Here is a 16,274-nt window from a genome sequence, read left to right on the forward strand (position 1 = left end):
CCAATTTCTACTCTTACATTTTGCCATGGTAAAGCTGTAAGGACAGGGCTCATTACTGAGGCAGATTAGTGCTTGATGATCAGGGCAATGCAAATTATCCTGACATATTTTTCTGACAATTTAAGGATTGGGGAAATGCAGTTTAACATGGTTGTGAACAAGAGCCTTAAAGAAAATCGCAGAATGTCTGTGAATTTTTTTTTCCAGTGCTAAGCATTCTTCAGGGAGATTTCTTTATGGGATGCCTTCAGCTGCTGGATGGAATGCTTAAATATGTTTCTAATATTTAAAATTTAATATTTTATTACAAAAATCCTCACTATAGTATTTGAAGCCCTTAAGACAATTCAGAGCAAAACATATATGAAACGTCCTGGTTGTGTGGAACTAAGCACTCAGACCTCCAAAGGCATTCATCTTTGGGGAAAAACATAATTCAGCTAAATTATGTGTACAGTCTAACTCTGATTTCAACCTCCTTTACTCATTTGTGCAAATTGACCTTATTTGGAACAGCAGTGACACACAGTGTGCTAAGGACACAAGATTGAATTCTCTTCCTCCGTATTGCTTCATTTGTCATTAAACTTTATTACTTAACAACCAGCATATTGACCTTTGGTGGTGAGAGAATAAAATCTCTCTCTCTCTCTTTTTTTTTTTTTTGAATCAGCAGAGCACTTTGGTTGTATCCCAAGTACAACAGATTGTCTTCTGAGGAATAGCTCCATAAATACAGAATTTAAGTGGAAAAATAAATTATAACTGATACATACTTGGGCAGTATCCCATTGGCACTTAACAACAATATCATGCCCTGGCTGGGAACATCTTTTTTCTGTCATGTCAGCATTACTTTACCTTTGTCTGATCCCCAACCTATAGGTGAGACAGGCTTAAACTGTTCTTACTGAACTGATGTTAAAGTAACGGTTTCCTCATTAGCAGACAGCAACCCTTGACAGCTACAAGGTGTGTAAAGTCTGTTCTGCTTTGCTGCCTATTACATCAGAGGCAAAGTCAGCTGACCAGTAGTAGGTGGGATCAGTTGGGACTGATACTGTCAGAATCTGCACACTCATTCCCAAAGTTCAGTAAATCCTCTGGACTCTAATTAGTTCCATTAAAGATTTCTTTATTGAGAGAAATGTACAGCATCTATAGGTTGTTGAGTCTAAGCATTGCTAAGCAAAACCCTTCCTTTTAACCCCTCCCCCCCTTCTACTTTCTTTTCCTGCTTGAAATTCCTCGCGCCTTTCTCCTGGTCTCATGGTTGCTTGACCTTGTTGGCACCTCTGCAGAGATAACAGTAGCACCTGGCTTGGCTTCCTCCCCCTTCTCTCCTGACTTTGATGGCAGGAACAAGCAAGCGGGCCTCCAATTAACAATTATAACATTTAACCCTGTCAACTATGCACCACTAGTCTACATTCAATTAAGCTTTGATTTCTAGCTTGTGCAGATCCTGACATGCCTCCCTCCAACAAGACGAATGTCTTCACATTCTGAACACAATCTGAAAGGAAAAATAAAACATACATATACAATGATAGTTTGCATAATATTTCAAACACTATTATTTAGGTTTGTTTGGATATTTGGCATAAAAGTCTGCAATGAGTCTTGGAGCTTTAACATTTGCACTATCCACCCATTCATGGTGTGTTTTTGGGAAATGTTTCCATTGGACCAAATATTGACGTTTGCCTTTATATTTCCTAGAGTCTAATATGGCTTGTATTTCAAAATGACTTTGTCCTTCAATCATAATTGGGTTAGGAGGTTGTTTGGTTGGATGCCCTGTACTAGAGTCTTTGAGAGATTTTAAAAGATTAGCATGAAAAACTGGATGAATGTTTCTGTAATGTTTTGGAAGAGTCAATTTAAAAGCAACAGGACTGATGACCTTTTCAATTGGGAAAGGCCCAACGAATTTAGGCCCAAGTTTTTTAGAGGGTTGAGTGCTTTTTAAGTTTTTGGTAGAAAGCCAGACTTTGTCACCCACTTTCCAGGGAGGGGTTTCAGAACGTTTTCTATCAGCAAATTTCTTATGTTGTTCTCTGGCATTTTGTAGTGATTTAACAATTAGAGGCCATAGTTGTGTGATGTTATTGATCCATTGGTCAGCTGAAAGTTCAGGAAAATCCTTTAAAGGCAGCTCTGGAATAGGCATGAAGTCTTGCCCTGTGGCTAGTTTATATGGTGTAAATCCAGTACTTTGGTACACGATGTTGCTGTAAGCAACTTCAGCAAACGGTAACAGTTCTGTCCAATCATCTTGTTGGTGATTGGTGAAACATCTTAAATATTGTTCCAATAATGAGTTCAATTTCTCAGAAGCCCCATCCGTCTGGGGGTTGTGTGGAACCAATCAATTTAATAAATTCCCTCCAAAATTTGGAGGTAAACTGTGGGATGTGATCTGAAATCACCCTCTGGGGGGCGCCACAGAGGCGGTATATGTGTTGAATAAACAGTTTGGTGAGTTTTTTAGCGTTAGGAATTGAAGCACATGGAATAAAATGTGCTTGTTTAGAGAATAGATCAGTGACTACCCAGATAATGGTGTTGTGACTACTTTTAGGTAAGTCAACAATAAAATCCATAGCAATCTCCTTCCAAGGTTGTTGGGGAGTAACTACTGGCTGTAACAGTCCTAAAGGTTTTCCTCCTCTCTTTTTTGCCATAGCACATGTAGGGCATGTATTCACATATTCAGATATGTCCTTTCTCTTAGTAGGCCACCAGAATTGGCTACATAATAAATGTAAAGTTTTTATAAATCCAAAATGTCCAGATGTCCTTACGTAGAGAGGATGGCACATACAATTTGTTTCCCATCCACCAGGCTTGTTGTTCTCTAGTTAAAGTATTCTTATTTTCCTGGAACCATTCATCTGATTCTAATGCTGCATTTATTTTTTGAAGCAGTTCATTAACTGGTGCAGGTTTAGAAATTTTTGCCTGGGCTCTGGTAAATGCCACTGAGCCAGGTTGTGTTTTAGGAATCACTGGTGCCACAATTTGCTCTCGTTGGCTTTTATGCTGAGGCAGTCTAGATAAAGCATCAGCCACAAAGTTTTTCCCTCCTGGGATGAACTTTAGTGTAAATTTGAAATCACCAACCATTCTCTTCACATGTTTAGCCATCTGTCAGAACTTGATCCACAGGATGGAGATGGGCTGCCTGGTAAGGGCCCTACCTATCCTGCACTGCTGGTCCATGAGGTGGGTGTGTTATCTTTTGTTCTTTGGGCTGAAGACTATCAATCCCCCTGGATGGATGGATGGATGGATGGATGGATGGATGGATGGATGGATAGATGCTGATATCCACAGCCACACATATCCAAGATTTATTTCCTTTTGAAACTAGAGTTATTGCTGATCATTCAAATAAGGGGAGGGAGAGAAGGACTGGGTTGCTTTTTCAATCCCAATTGGAGCAGATAGGCAGAGAAAACAACTGGGCACCACAAAATCCCCAGCCTCATAAGCAGGGCTTCCCATCAGGCCCAGAAAAAAAGGGAGCTGGGCATATAGTCTCCCATAAGACTTAAGCAAGATAGCAAGTCTATAGCTATAAGAAGATGGAAGAGAAAAACCTCTGCAACTGTAGGGGGTACTCATTGCAATATTTCCTCATCAATAAAAACACATAGAAATGTCATGTCATCTCTTCCCACTCCTTACTAGTGGGAGCATCTGCTCTCATACATAAATGAAAATGCATGGAAACTCTTGCAACTGAAAGCCATCACAACCCTCAAAAAGCCCTAATTCATGAAGTCAGTCAGTCCTTTGGAACTCCCTGGGGTTAAGTTCCATTCAAAATGTGCCATGGATTGGGACAACAGTTGGGTTAGATCAGATAAAAACTAAAGGAGGAGGGAAGAAAATGAGAAGCCCACCTTCTCCTTTTCTCTTGAAATTTTGCCACACTTTCTGGTTTCCAAATCTTCAAAGGAGCAGAATGGCAGAAACTGTGATTAGTGTTTCTAATTAGGGCATGCAGCTTCTCATGCAAAGAAGAAGCCATTCAAGTCTGAAGAATCAAACAGCCAAAGCCCCTGAGCTAAACACAGGATACAGCCACACAATTATTTCTCTCCTGCCCCCTTCCTCCTCCTCCATGTGTTCTAATACATCTTTCTTTGTGAGAGCAACATGGCTCCAACGATGCTGACCAATTCTTGTATAAATTGGAATCAAAATAGTTCTGTAGCACTGGAGGGTTTCATATGGATTCATACATGTAACTCCCTTCGGGCTCTTGGGAACCAAGTTCCTACTGAAATTGGGAAAAGAGGATTCCTCTGTAACCTCTTTGTGATCCCTATTGATTGGATACAAGTCACTTTTTTCTGGGGACTTTCCAGTGATTGCATTCCACTGATGCTACCTTTGTCCCCAAAATATCTCCTCAGATGTACAACAAACAAACACTGGTCAATTTCACACCTGCTGGACAGGTGGAAAAACTTCAAAGAAAGCACTGAGATGCCTCCACCTACTGTTTTTATTTTCTAAGGATACCAAGACGGCATATGAGGACCAAAGGGCATTTTGTGCAAATAAAGATTATATGAAGTTGGTGCTTTGCTTTGCAGTAAACCAACTTCTCATTCCATTTTGACTGAATTAAAATAATCCTTCAAAAAATTAAGTCCTGTGGGGCAGCTTGCCTGGAAAGTTCCAAGAAAGATGTCCGTGGACTTCTATGGCCCATGGGTACCACGTTGTCTATCTCTGTTTTATGCTATCATGTGGACACTCCATATGGCTCCTATCCTTGGTAGAACCATGTAGGCACTTCATTTCTAAAAATAACTTGTATAACTTTAGATATATACAAGACAATATTTAGGTATTGTCAAGGAAGGATTTTGAAAACTGTTTTTAAGTCCTGGGGTTTTCCTGAACATCATTAATTATACACACTAACCATAATAATTCCTTTCTGGGGATGGGTCCAAACTATATGGCTTCAATAGAAATAAAAAGTAAGAACAGCAATCAGTGTACGGAAATGACATCATTACACAAACTGGTTTGTCCTGTTTGACATTAAAAGGATCATTATATGTTGGATATGTAAATATCTTACTTCCTCTCTCTTAATTGTGACCTCTAATTGTTTTTAGGTGACCTCTGAAAAAAAGACTAATCAATATGGACATACAGAAATAAAAGAAACTCTACATACATAATCAGTACAAACCACTTAACAGAAAAGTAATGGCAACTGTAAATATTCCAGTGCAGCAGAAAACATTTTGAAAATAAGTCTGTCTTCCCCCACCATCCTTCTCTTTTCCATACCCACATATATATGATTAAAAATAAAACATAAAAAGAAATTAGGAACAGTACCGAGTGTGTTTCCTTCAATCCTTAGTGAAAGAAGTTTTAAATGCAAGTTTAAGGACTTAATTTTTTTTCTTTTGGAATAAATAGCAAAAGAGTGATTAGAATTTTGATTTTGGAAAGTTACAAATGGATTAAGGGTCCAGATGGATTTGAAATAAAATTTTGGAATTAATTATAAGAATACTTCCCATAGGATAATGCTTTTGTTTTGAATTCTCTTAAAAAACATGATAGGATGGGACTTTGAAGGTTGGATACTAGAGGGAACCAGAAGGAACCAAAGATTACAATTAAAGGAGAACACTTACATTTGACTTACTAATACAGAATGAAGCAAAATATTTTAACATTGGACATATTGAAGGATATTTTTGAACAATGGACCCAGAAGTTAATTTTAAGAGTGTCTGCCTCTATAGAGTGTGTTTAAAGATGCTACAGAAGAGGAACAAGTATTACCTGATATGATTGAGACTGATTTGAAAGTGGATTTAAAAATGACAGGCTACAAGAATGACATGGGAAAAGATGTTACACTGGATATACAAAAGAAACTGGCTGATGTCTTGATAATTAAAAGGGATATACATATAACAAACCAAGAAAGTGACCTAGATAATTTTACTAAATTGGATTTACAAAAGAGGCTTGTTAAAGCTTTGAAGAATTTTGTGAGAAGAGACAAAGAAAAAATGAAAAGAAATCAAGTTCTAGGATATTATTTGAAGGGACTAAAGATCAGAATTGTTAAAAATAAAAGGAAGAAATATAAAGATTATTTGCCAAGGTTAAAATAGATATGTTGTTATCTCTGGTAACCCTTAATGGACCTTTGCTGATCAGAACTGAACAATGAGGTTTTAAAGATTTGTTTATAGATAAGAGATGAGATATGGGAAGAAGAGATCATTTGTTGTATTTTAAGAGAAGGTGATAAGTCACTAAAATAGTTTATACTTGTGATGTGAAGGGGGAGGTCATTTCTTTATATATTTCTTTTCTTTTTCTTTACTATATTCTTATTTTTTTCTTTCTTTTCTATTTTTCTATTTATTTTCTGCACTATTTTTATTTTTCTTTCTTTTTTTTAGTTTGTATAAGTTTTTATCTTTTTAATTGTAATTGTTAATAAATTACTATTAAAAAAGAGAAAAAATACAAAGACAATGATATTGTCACAATATTCAGACATTTCTAAGCACATTTTCAGTGCTGAACTAGATGGTGAAATTGTTTTCTACTATACTGGTGGAAAGTTTAACAGGTGGAATGCTACGTATAACCATTTCAGAGGCTGGGGGTGGGTGGGCAGAGTTGTGTATTGGGGGGGAAGCAAGAGAAGCATTGTGGAATAGAAATCTTGGAAGTGGAGAGATATGCTTATACCTTTTCATGTAGATGGATTTTACAAATGCAACTCCTGCCACAACAGCTTCCTTCCCCATAGAGCTTTAGATGTGGGTTTACATTTATAAATGCCTAAAGCATTGCAAGGAGACAAGCTATAGGTGGATGAATCTTGGAAGAAAAGTGGCCAAAGGAAAGGTTTACTCCTCCATTAAAATGGCTTTTCCTCCAAGTTGATTCTCCCTATAAGTGTTCAAAGGGCTTTCTTGCATCAGAGAAGTTCACCATGACAGGGGCATCCATAGGAGAGGGGGTCAAAAAAACCAGGTTGGTGGCTATGATCATGCAATTGAACTCCCACCCTTTTTTTTTACATTTATTACCTACCATGCCTTCAATCATGTGGTCACAGCCACCAATCTTTCTGACTCCACCTGCAGATACCTCCGTCTTATTAGAAATCTCTCCTAAGCAGCCTTATCAAATTACTAGACCAGCTAAATGATTCATAGTAGTAGCTTTTGTTTCATCCCTCCTGTGCTGCATATTAATATATTTTAATATTTTATTGCTCTTAATGTTGTAAGTACTTTTGCAATCCATCTGACAATTCAGGTTATTGAGTGGACTAAAATTCAATACCATCATTTAAACTCCGAAAGCCTGCTTGAGGCTCTGATAGGAAAGGAACTGCCTCTCTCCTTTCATACTTTATTCACTGTTACAATGTGGGAGTGCCGTAATATGAGATTTTGGGCTGTCTTGTTTTAATCCCAAGGTCTTCTGATTGAATATAATCACCTTTTCTCATGAACAGTACACGGCTTAGCGCACCTATATAAGCACGGACAGTTGTTTTTAAAGAGTTTTGCTTCTCTGGAGGAGCAATGAGCAGAATCATCCTGGGAATCGCATAAACCACTGAGTTGCTAATGGCCAGCTAGTGGTGTTCCTCCTTAAGATGTACTTGCTCCTAGTCTCATATTCGGTTTTCAAAGAACATCAGGAATTAGAGCAATGTAGGATTTATGAAAGGTGCATATATGTGAATAAATTTATTAAATGTAGAGAAATGGCTTCTTCCGCAAAGGAAGGTTATTTGTACTGTGACAAGTTGAAGCCAGTTTTAAATAATTCCCCTTGTTATGCTTTTGCCAAAGAAATCTCAGGGTGTTGGGACTGTGAGATACTTTACAAGACCATGTACTACTGTACTATCAAAAGGGAACTGCATGGAGATCAACGGGGATGAGATATGAGATACTCCTGTTTTATGCAAACCAGCTGGGGGAAGGGGAGTTACAGGGTGTGATATTTATTATCTGTTTCTCCCCTTCCCCCAGCTGATTTGCATAAAACAGGAGTTGCTGGAGGTTAAATTCATGAATCACCTACACTTCCCTATTACCTTTTCTTAGAAAATTACATTTGCCAGGAAGTACATTGGAGAGTTAAGTTTCTTGTTTTTTATGGCATGGCACTTCTTAAATCATATCGTGTTTTCCCTCTAATACCAAATTGGGAGGGAGAGAAAGCTCTATTTTAAAGATTTATTTTTATTTTTTTCCCAATTCCATCTTGATTTCTTGAATATCAGGCTATGTTACTGAAAACCATTTTGCTTTCCACATAAGAAGCATTGTACTAACACTTGCCCAGAGTACTGTGTTTCAAAATTATCAGGAGTATCAGATGGCGCTTTGGGTCAATACATGAAACAGGCGTTATAGATTAAGCCAGCAATCCTACATGCAATACATTGTGCGCAGCAACTACCAGGAATGGGGGGGGGGAAAATGCAATGGATGTAGTATTGCGATACTGGGAGATTCTTAAAGGGCACTGTGTAGCTCACACTGGTCTGCATGTGAGGATCATCCCAACAATTCCCTGTGAGAGCAAGCCATGCATCCAGTAGTTAAGTCACTAAATTTTAACTATTCAGTCCCATTGGAAAGGCAATGACTGAATTAAAGTGCTGTCCACCCACCCTTGAGTTGGTGCAAAACAATGCTGGCATAACACTCATTGTCCCTGCTGTCCCTTTCCTGCCTTTATTATGTCTGCTCTTTTGAATGATGTCATCCTGATCTGGGAGTGTGCTGGTCGTTATAGTCCAGGTGACTGTTTCTCTCCTCCTGGCTTTGCTGCTGCTCCCCCTCCATACATCATCAGTCATGGAAGAAAACATCCACCAGTGGGGAAGAAGGTGGTCTGAACTCCGGACTCTCTTGGGCTTCTCTAGGCTGGTTTGTCTGCCCCTCCTCCCCTACCTCATTTGGGCAACTCCCAAGTTAAAATAATATAAATTAAAGAAACATGGGAAAACACTAAGGCCAAAATAGCCCCAGAGAGGGGATAGACAGACCCATTCCAGGACTGGGCAATTAGCTTGGTGATCTAGAGTAGGATACTGAAACTAAACAGAGCCTTGTCCATTGTATCTCTTACTTTAGATCAGTGTTTCTCAACCTTGGCAACTTGAAGATGAGTGCACTTCAACTCCTAGAATTCCCCAACAAGCATGAAGTCCACACATCTTCAAGATGCTGAAGTTGAGAAACACTGCTTTAGATCAATGGGAATGGAAAAATACAAACAGACAAATACAAAGAAACTGGCAGTTGGCAACAAAAGCCCAGCTCAACATTCCATGTTGTTTTCTGAGGCTGCCCCACCTAAAAGTAAAGATAGCAACTGATGGTATTCCAGTATATTGTTAAAGTATAACAGCATTAACATGTCCCACGTCCTCCTCAAATAAAATTGTGGAAAGTTCATCTCCTCTTCCTGTCCTTACTGTATTGGGAGCCTAGAAGGAACTTGATTTCAAAAACAGGAACTGAGAAGATGAGGTATGAAATAAGGCAGAATACTGACCAGCTGGGCTATTTTGGGGCTAGAACTGCTAGGACTATTGTCAATTTCACCCCCACCTCCCAAATACCTCAAATCTTGCAAGGGAATGCTGGCAGCAAATGGCTGCAGCACTGGAAGAATCCCACTGAATATGCAAAGTGGCCCTGCCCCGCTGCATTTATGTGGGATATTTCTCTGCAGGATGACAGAAAGGGACAAGCAGGTGAAAGAGGCTGCTGCGCCATCCGCTCAAACCAGCTGAAACTCTTGTATTACTCCACGATACACCCGTGCCTGGTCACCTGTACAGGAACTAATGTGCCAGTGTTCCAAAAACAACAGTGTTTTCAGGTTTCTAAGGAACCGATGTAAGGCCTGGGATGTGCCTCACACAGTGAAACATGGTCAGGCTTTAAGGGGGAAGGTTCCATCTGAAGAGGGCAAACAGCCCAGCTGGCCAAGACAAAATGGCCATGGAGGGCAGTGGCCAGTGGCCAGAGGGGAGGGGACAGGCCAACAAGAGTGCATATTAGTCAATAGGAGTAAAGGCATTGCCTACACTGAAATGAATTGACACGGTCAGACTGCACAGCACTGCCCATGTGGCAGAAGTCAGATACTTCTGACGCAGTACAAGAAAACACAAGGAGACACTGCCCTCACAGTGGACCAGGGGCAGGCTGAAGGTTGGATGAAGGTCATGCATTCATTAGTGTCCTTGGCAAATAGTTAGTGGAGGACCTTTGTGGCAGGGCAAGCAGGCCATGGAAATAAGGCCTAGGTCTTTCCACACTTGAATTCACACACTTTAGGATAGTTTTGAATCATAATTCATGAATCCATGTGGTAGGTCCAGATCCCTAATGTGGCATCCATGAGCACATCACTGTCAGCCCTTCTAACTTTGCTTTAAAACAATATTATTTTAATTTTAAAAAGTTAAGTGGGAAACTGGCATGCTGGACATCAAAGTACTACCTTCTCATATGGGCTTTATTTCCAAGAATGTCTCTAAGCCCCAAATGGGTCCCCACAGACAATTTTAGAAAATAAAAATGGCAGTAGATGCAGTTAGTACTTTGCTTAGAAGTGTATCCTCCTTCTCAGGGGAAAAAAAAAAAGAGATAATGACAAATTAAGAGGTTTTGAAAATCCTTAGAAAGCTATGGGGGTGGGGGTGGGGGTGGGAAGGAGAATCAGTATGTCTCCTGGTAATTGGGTATTTTATAAATACTTAAATACTCACCCTGCCAGCCACTGCACAAATGAATAAAATTTCTCATGGCAGCCATTTTGTTAGAATGTCCAAGACATGCTTAAAATTCCAAATATACCTGCTAGTCTACAAGTATTTGTAGTCCTGTTTTACAAATTGCCTTGTAAAGGAGGCAAAGGAGAATTCTGCGTAGTTAGAGGCTTCCACAGAATTGGCAGGCAAAATGAGAAACACATACCAAAAGGGCAGAGGTTGAAATCACAGCAGCGTGGTGCTCCTTTCATCATTTGCTCTCCCCACCCCCTTCCCCCTTCCCCCTTCCCCTTCCATGGACCCTTTGCACATGGCATTTAGTACTTTGGAGTATGGCTTTTGGACTTGTACATCCTAGGCCATCTGCCTTAGTAGCGAATTAATGCTGAGGATAACTACTTCAACAATCATTTCTTTCCCTGAAGGCATGTTAACTAACAGAAGAATGTTAAATCACTCTGTAGCAGTGCTGGGGAATCCTGCGGAATTCTGGGAGTTGAATTCCATACAGCTTAAAGTTGCTAAGGTTGGGAAACACTGCTCTATAGGGCTACCTATTTTACATATTTTATTTTGTCTTCCCAGAGATTCTTGGAAACCACAGCAATAGAAGAAAGCTTAGATCAACCTCCCAAGTCCTTGCCTTCCAGATAGTTGGACTACAATTTCTATCACTCCCAACCAACATGGGTAGTGACAAATAATCAAATAAAAATAGCATCTGTCCAAAAGAACTCAAATGTGAAAATGCTGATCTTCTAACAAAAATATGTTACATAACCCTAAATTAGCCCTGGTACCCAAGGACTGGAAACGGGCCTGAGTAATGCCTTCTTTAAAAAAGATACAGCGGGGCCAGGCAACTGCAGGGCAGTCAGCTTTATAGAGGGATCCTCCAGAGCCTTTATGACCTGATGGGAATATTTAGAATTCCAAGAGGTTTAGGGGCACCTTCACAAAATAATTCCTATGGGGAAATGGTCTATTCACAGAAGAACTAACTAGTGGGATTGCTCGTTTGCAGAAGCCCTGTTTGGCAGAAGATACACTGGTGAGGATGATCTTCGTTACACTGTCTACTCCCCAGGATGTCCCTATGACTCAGACCAACTTTTGTTTTTCAGGACAGGTAGGATTACTTCTAAACAGGGCACTGAGCTATAGGCACTTCTCATTCTTTTATCTTCCACATGCCTACTGGACTCACATGGATGATATTATATGCTGTTTCGTTGCAGCATTGTGACTTCCGGAATAGGATGGGATGGGACGGCACGGCATGGCACGGCACGGCACGGCACGGCACAGCACAGCATAGCATAGCATAGCATAGCATAGGTCAGATGGTATAAGGAATCTCTCTCGAACTAAAGAAGATGTTCATGATCACATTTGTTCCCATGATTATCATGATGAAGACACCAGTTTTAATGTTATTTCTAATGTAATAAATTGATGGGAAGCACTATTAAATACAACTTTATCAAGCATGTAAAAACACAAATATAGCTTGGGGAAAAATAAGTCCTAAAGCAGGGGTCCCCAAACTCTTCAGTTCATCAATCCCTTCATAAAGTTTCAGATTATTCATCAACACCCCCCCAAACATTTAAGAAAATAATTTAATAAATACTGCTTTAACTAATAGTGCTGTGAATAGTAATAACAACAGCTACAACAACATCGACCCCTTGGATAGTCCCATAGACTCTTGGGGGTCAATACTGACCACTTTGGAGAACCTTGGCCTAACAAAATCTTTTAAATGTGGATATCAGTGATCTGGTAGACATTTTTTTACTTGGATTTTCAAATGGGATTTAAAAAATCTCTCATCAAAGGCTCCTGAATAAACATAACAGCCATAGAATAAAAAAGAGAGTTCTCTTATGTACCACTAACTGAAGACACGAAAACAATAAGGATCAATAGACAGTTCTCACAATGCCTTATTTTGTATGTTCTATTTTGTAGTTCTGCTCTGTAGGTTCTGTTTAGTATGTTTTATTTAGTCTAGGTCACTGACCTTAATCAAGATTTTTTTTTAAAAGAAGAAGATAAATAATAACCTCTCCCCAAGATTCTGAGTAGGAATCAGTGCTTTTTTATATATGTAAATAAGTTTAAGTTAGAAGTATGTCATGACTGAGGTATCTTATCCACTTAAAAAAAAAAATAGAGAATCACTAATTTGGTAGACCATGAGAACTCCTAAGATAGGATACTGTAACTTGAGCATATTATTTGACAAGATGCCAATGATCCTCATATACATATCCTCATATACAGGATATTAAAAAGTAGGTTAAATGATGCTAGTGCTACGTGGGTTGATCCATAGCTATTGGAACACCCTTTTCAGCAGAGGCTCATGATTGGCTCATCCTCATATTGTAGATAAGTCTCATTTGAATTTCTCAGGAATTTCACAGGAATTTCTCTAAACCTGCATTTATCAATATTTTTATGAATCATAGAGTAGGGATGGGATGGGGATGGGATGGGACATTCAGTTATTGCTGGCAAGCTGAATATATCTGTGCTCAGCTACAGGCCAGAAAGAACAATTGTTCACTGGTGGTGATTCTCTGCAAAGCCTGTAGACTAGCAAGCATATCAAGATAACCAGCCTTTTTAACAGTAGCGTCCCAGTTTTTTAAACCTATTTTTAAGGAATCACAGCTGTCTTTAGATAAAAATTGGATTGTCATCTGAAGTTATTGTTCCTACTTCAATTGCCCTTAGAATGATTTGTGATGTTATGCTTCTGCCTGATTTGGTTGTGTTGCTCTTTTACTTTTTAAATATTTAAAATTTGCGTTCATGTTAATGTTCTATTGAATTTTTGCTAGATAGTTCATATAAATACTCTTTAGTGTACACAGGCTTAGGAAAACTAGGAGTTTTAAAATGCAACATATTAACTTTTTAAATGAATAAAAATGTCTCTAAAGTCTATCCTTTCACAAACTGAGCAATATCCTGGACAAAGCAAATCCAGGCAATTCTTCAGTTTTCTGTAGAACTGAATAACTTCAATAGATCACTGAGGTAAAAATAATTTTAAATGCCAAAGATACAGGATTCTGAGCAGACTTCTTCTCTTGAAAGACAAAGGAAGACATTGTAGGAGGAAAACAAAGGAGAAAGATAAACTAATTTTTGATTATGATTCCCCCTTTATCATTAGTACTACACCCACAAGTTGGGTGATCCTGGAAGTTCCAACACTGCCTTTCTAATCTGGTACTCTGGTGGACTACAATAAATTAAACTTTCTGGTTGTGTAATGGGCTATGAGAATGACCTTGGGAGACAGGAGGAAGAGCCACAATCTAAACAACTGCCACGCAAAAGGTATCTCAGCCCACAAAAGGAAAGAGGGCGTGAGAAGCATCTCAGAGGGGACCCTCACTAGTTTTCTGGAAAGTAGAAGTAAGGGAGGGGAGAAGTGCTTTCAGACTTGCAAGATTCTGTTACTGTAACCTTACAATAAAAATAGTGTTAGTACTCATGGTTTATGCTTCTTGTTTGGACTACCTCAAAGGGCTGAGTGGTTGTGACTTCCAATAGGTGTAGCTAAACACATCTGTAGTTATCATATTTAGAGATGTATATTCTGATACAATGGCACAGTCCTAGGTAGTTCCTTCATCAAGAACATCTTTGCAAAGCTATGTGGGCCACAAAATAGCAATAGGAGGCAGCAAAAGCTTCTAATGGAGGCCAACCCCCTTTTCCCCAAGTCCTATCACCTCTCCCAAAACCTCAGTCCCATCCCCCTTTCCCCACAGACCCCACCCTAACTCCTTTTATCTCTGATTAATAACAGGCAGGAGGTGAGAGCTTCCACGCCCATGGACAGACTTTGCAACAGCTTCCACTGTTGCACTGCAGGAAGGCATTTAAAGTGGGAGGCACGGCTATAGAGGGACAGGATAAGTTATTTCTCTCATGTGACTGTGTCAGTGTAGAAGCTGAGATGTGACTCTGCAGCATATCTTATTTCTTCCTTACTTTTAAAATCACTAAGAAATTGGAGTGAAATTTCAAATCACTTTAGAATTGGAGAACCAGCAACATTGCAGAAAATCAAAAGGACAAACTGACTTTGGCTTGCTTTGTAAGAGCAACGGTAAACCAAGAAATAAAGAAAGGAAGAGTAATATAAACTCTATATTTCACAACTGAAAAAATATATGATATTAGAATATACATTGATCTCCAGTTCATTGATCATGATCAAGTTTTCTGTACTTGCTTAAAACCCACATGTAGCATTTTAACTGCATCCTCTTGTAAGATTTTAAATTGTTCTGTTGGTATTTGATCAACTCCTGCAGCTTTGCTGTTAGCAAATTTTTCAAGGACCCATTTAACTTTTCAAAATGTCTGGCTCTGGTTCAGAGATCAAATCTTTGTATGAATCATCCATTTTGGCATCTTTTCTGTATATAGTAGTCTTCTGTATATTTGTGTCATTTTTCTCATATACCTTTTTTTGCATTAAAAAATTCCCTTGATTTCTGCAATTTTCTTAAATAAATCTTTAACCTTTTCCATTTGATTAATATTCTCAATTTCTTTACATTATTTATTTAAATATAACTTTCTCTTCTTCTTCACTAGAAATCAATGTTTGTGGGGCAAATTCTCTCTATCTTTCTTGCTTTTTCCTTATTCTGCCTTGGTTCAGTTATTTCCAATGGGGCAGCATACACCTGTTTCACTTTCTTTTGCTTTTTTGCATTTTGGGATTTTGGTTTCTTTAATGGTGCTACAAATTTCACTCTAGAGTTCTTTAGGCATTCTCTTTATCAAATCTAATCCACTATTTACCTTTATTACATATTCATATGAAATACTTCTCTATAGTGACCAAGCAAAATTCCATCATATGGAATTATTTCTCTGTGTTAACACATGAAGATGATTCAGACATGCCTTCAGACCACTACTGTTTGGACTGACTTGGCCCCATATGATCAGGGCTGGGCTGGTAAATGTTTAAGAACTGGCAGTGCTGGCTCTACTGTTGCCACCATGCCACGCCACTGGCCGCGGAATAACTGATTCACACGCTAGACATAGTGGTTCAGCTCTGCTTTCAACCGGCTTGCAAAATTTCAGAAAATGGAACAAACAGCTGCAGCACACCACTGCATATGGTCCCCGTTATAGCCCTTTCTGGTTTGAGAGAGTTTGTGTATAGCTGACATCCCCAGCATGGAAACGACCCAAGGTTCTAGAGGTGTACTCTAGTCTAACTGAACTGTGCTAGTCTAGATAGTTAAGTAATCCAATCTGATATGAGGCAGCTTCCTTTGATGATCTGTAGAGGGCAGTTACATTCAATACACAGCTTTTATCAAAAGACTACTGTATAGCTATTGGAAGACTAGAAGGAAAATACAGTTGAGTCATAAAAGGCTATCTACTTGGAAAGCTG

The sequence above is a fragment of the Python bivittatus genome, unplaced genomic scaffold, assembly GCF_059951505.1.
Source record: "Python bivittatus isolate LINGU-HERP-01145 unplaced genomic scaffold, Pbiv_v1 ctg000000_np1212, whole genome shotgun sequence".
Lineage (NCBI taxonomy): Eukaryota > Metazoa > Chordata > Lepidosauria > Squamata > Pythonidae > Python > Python bivittatus.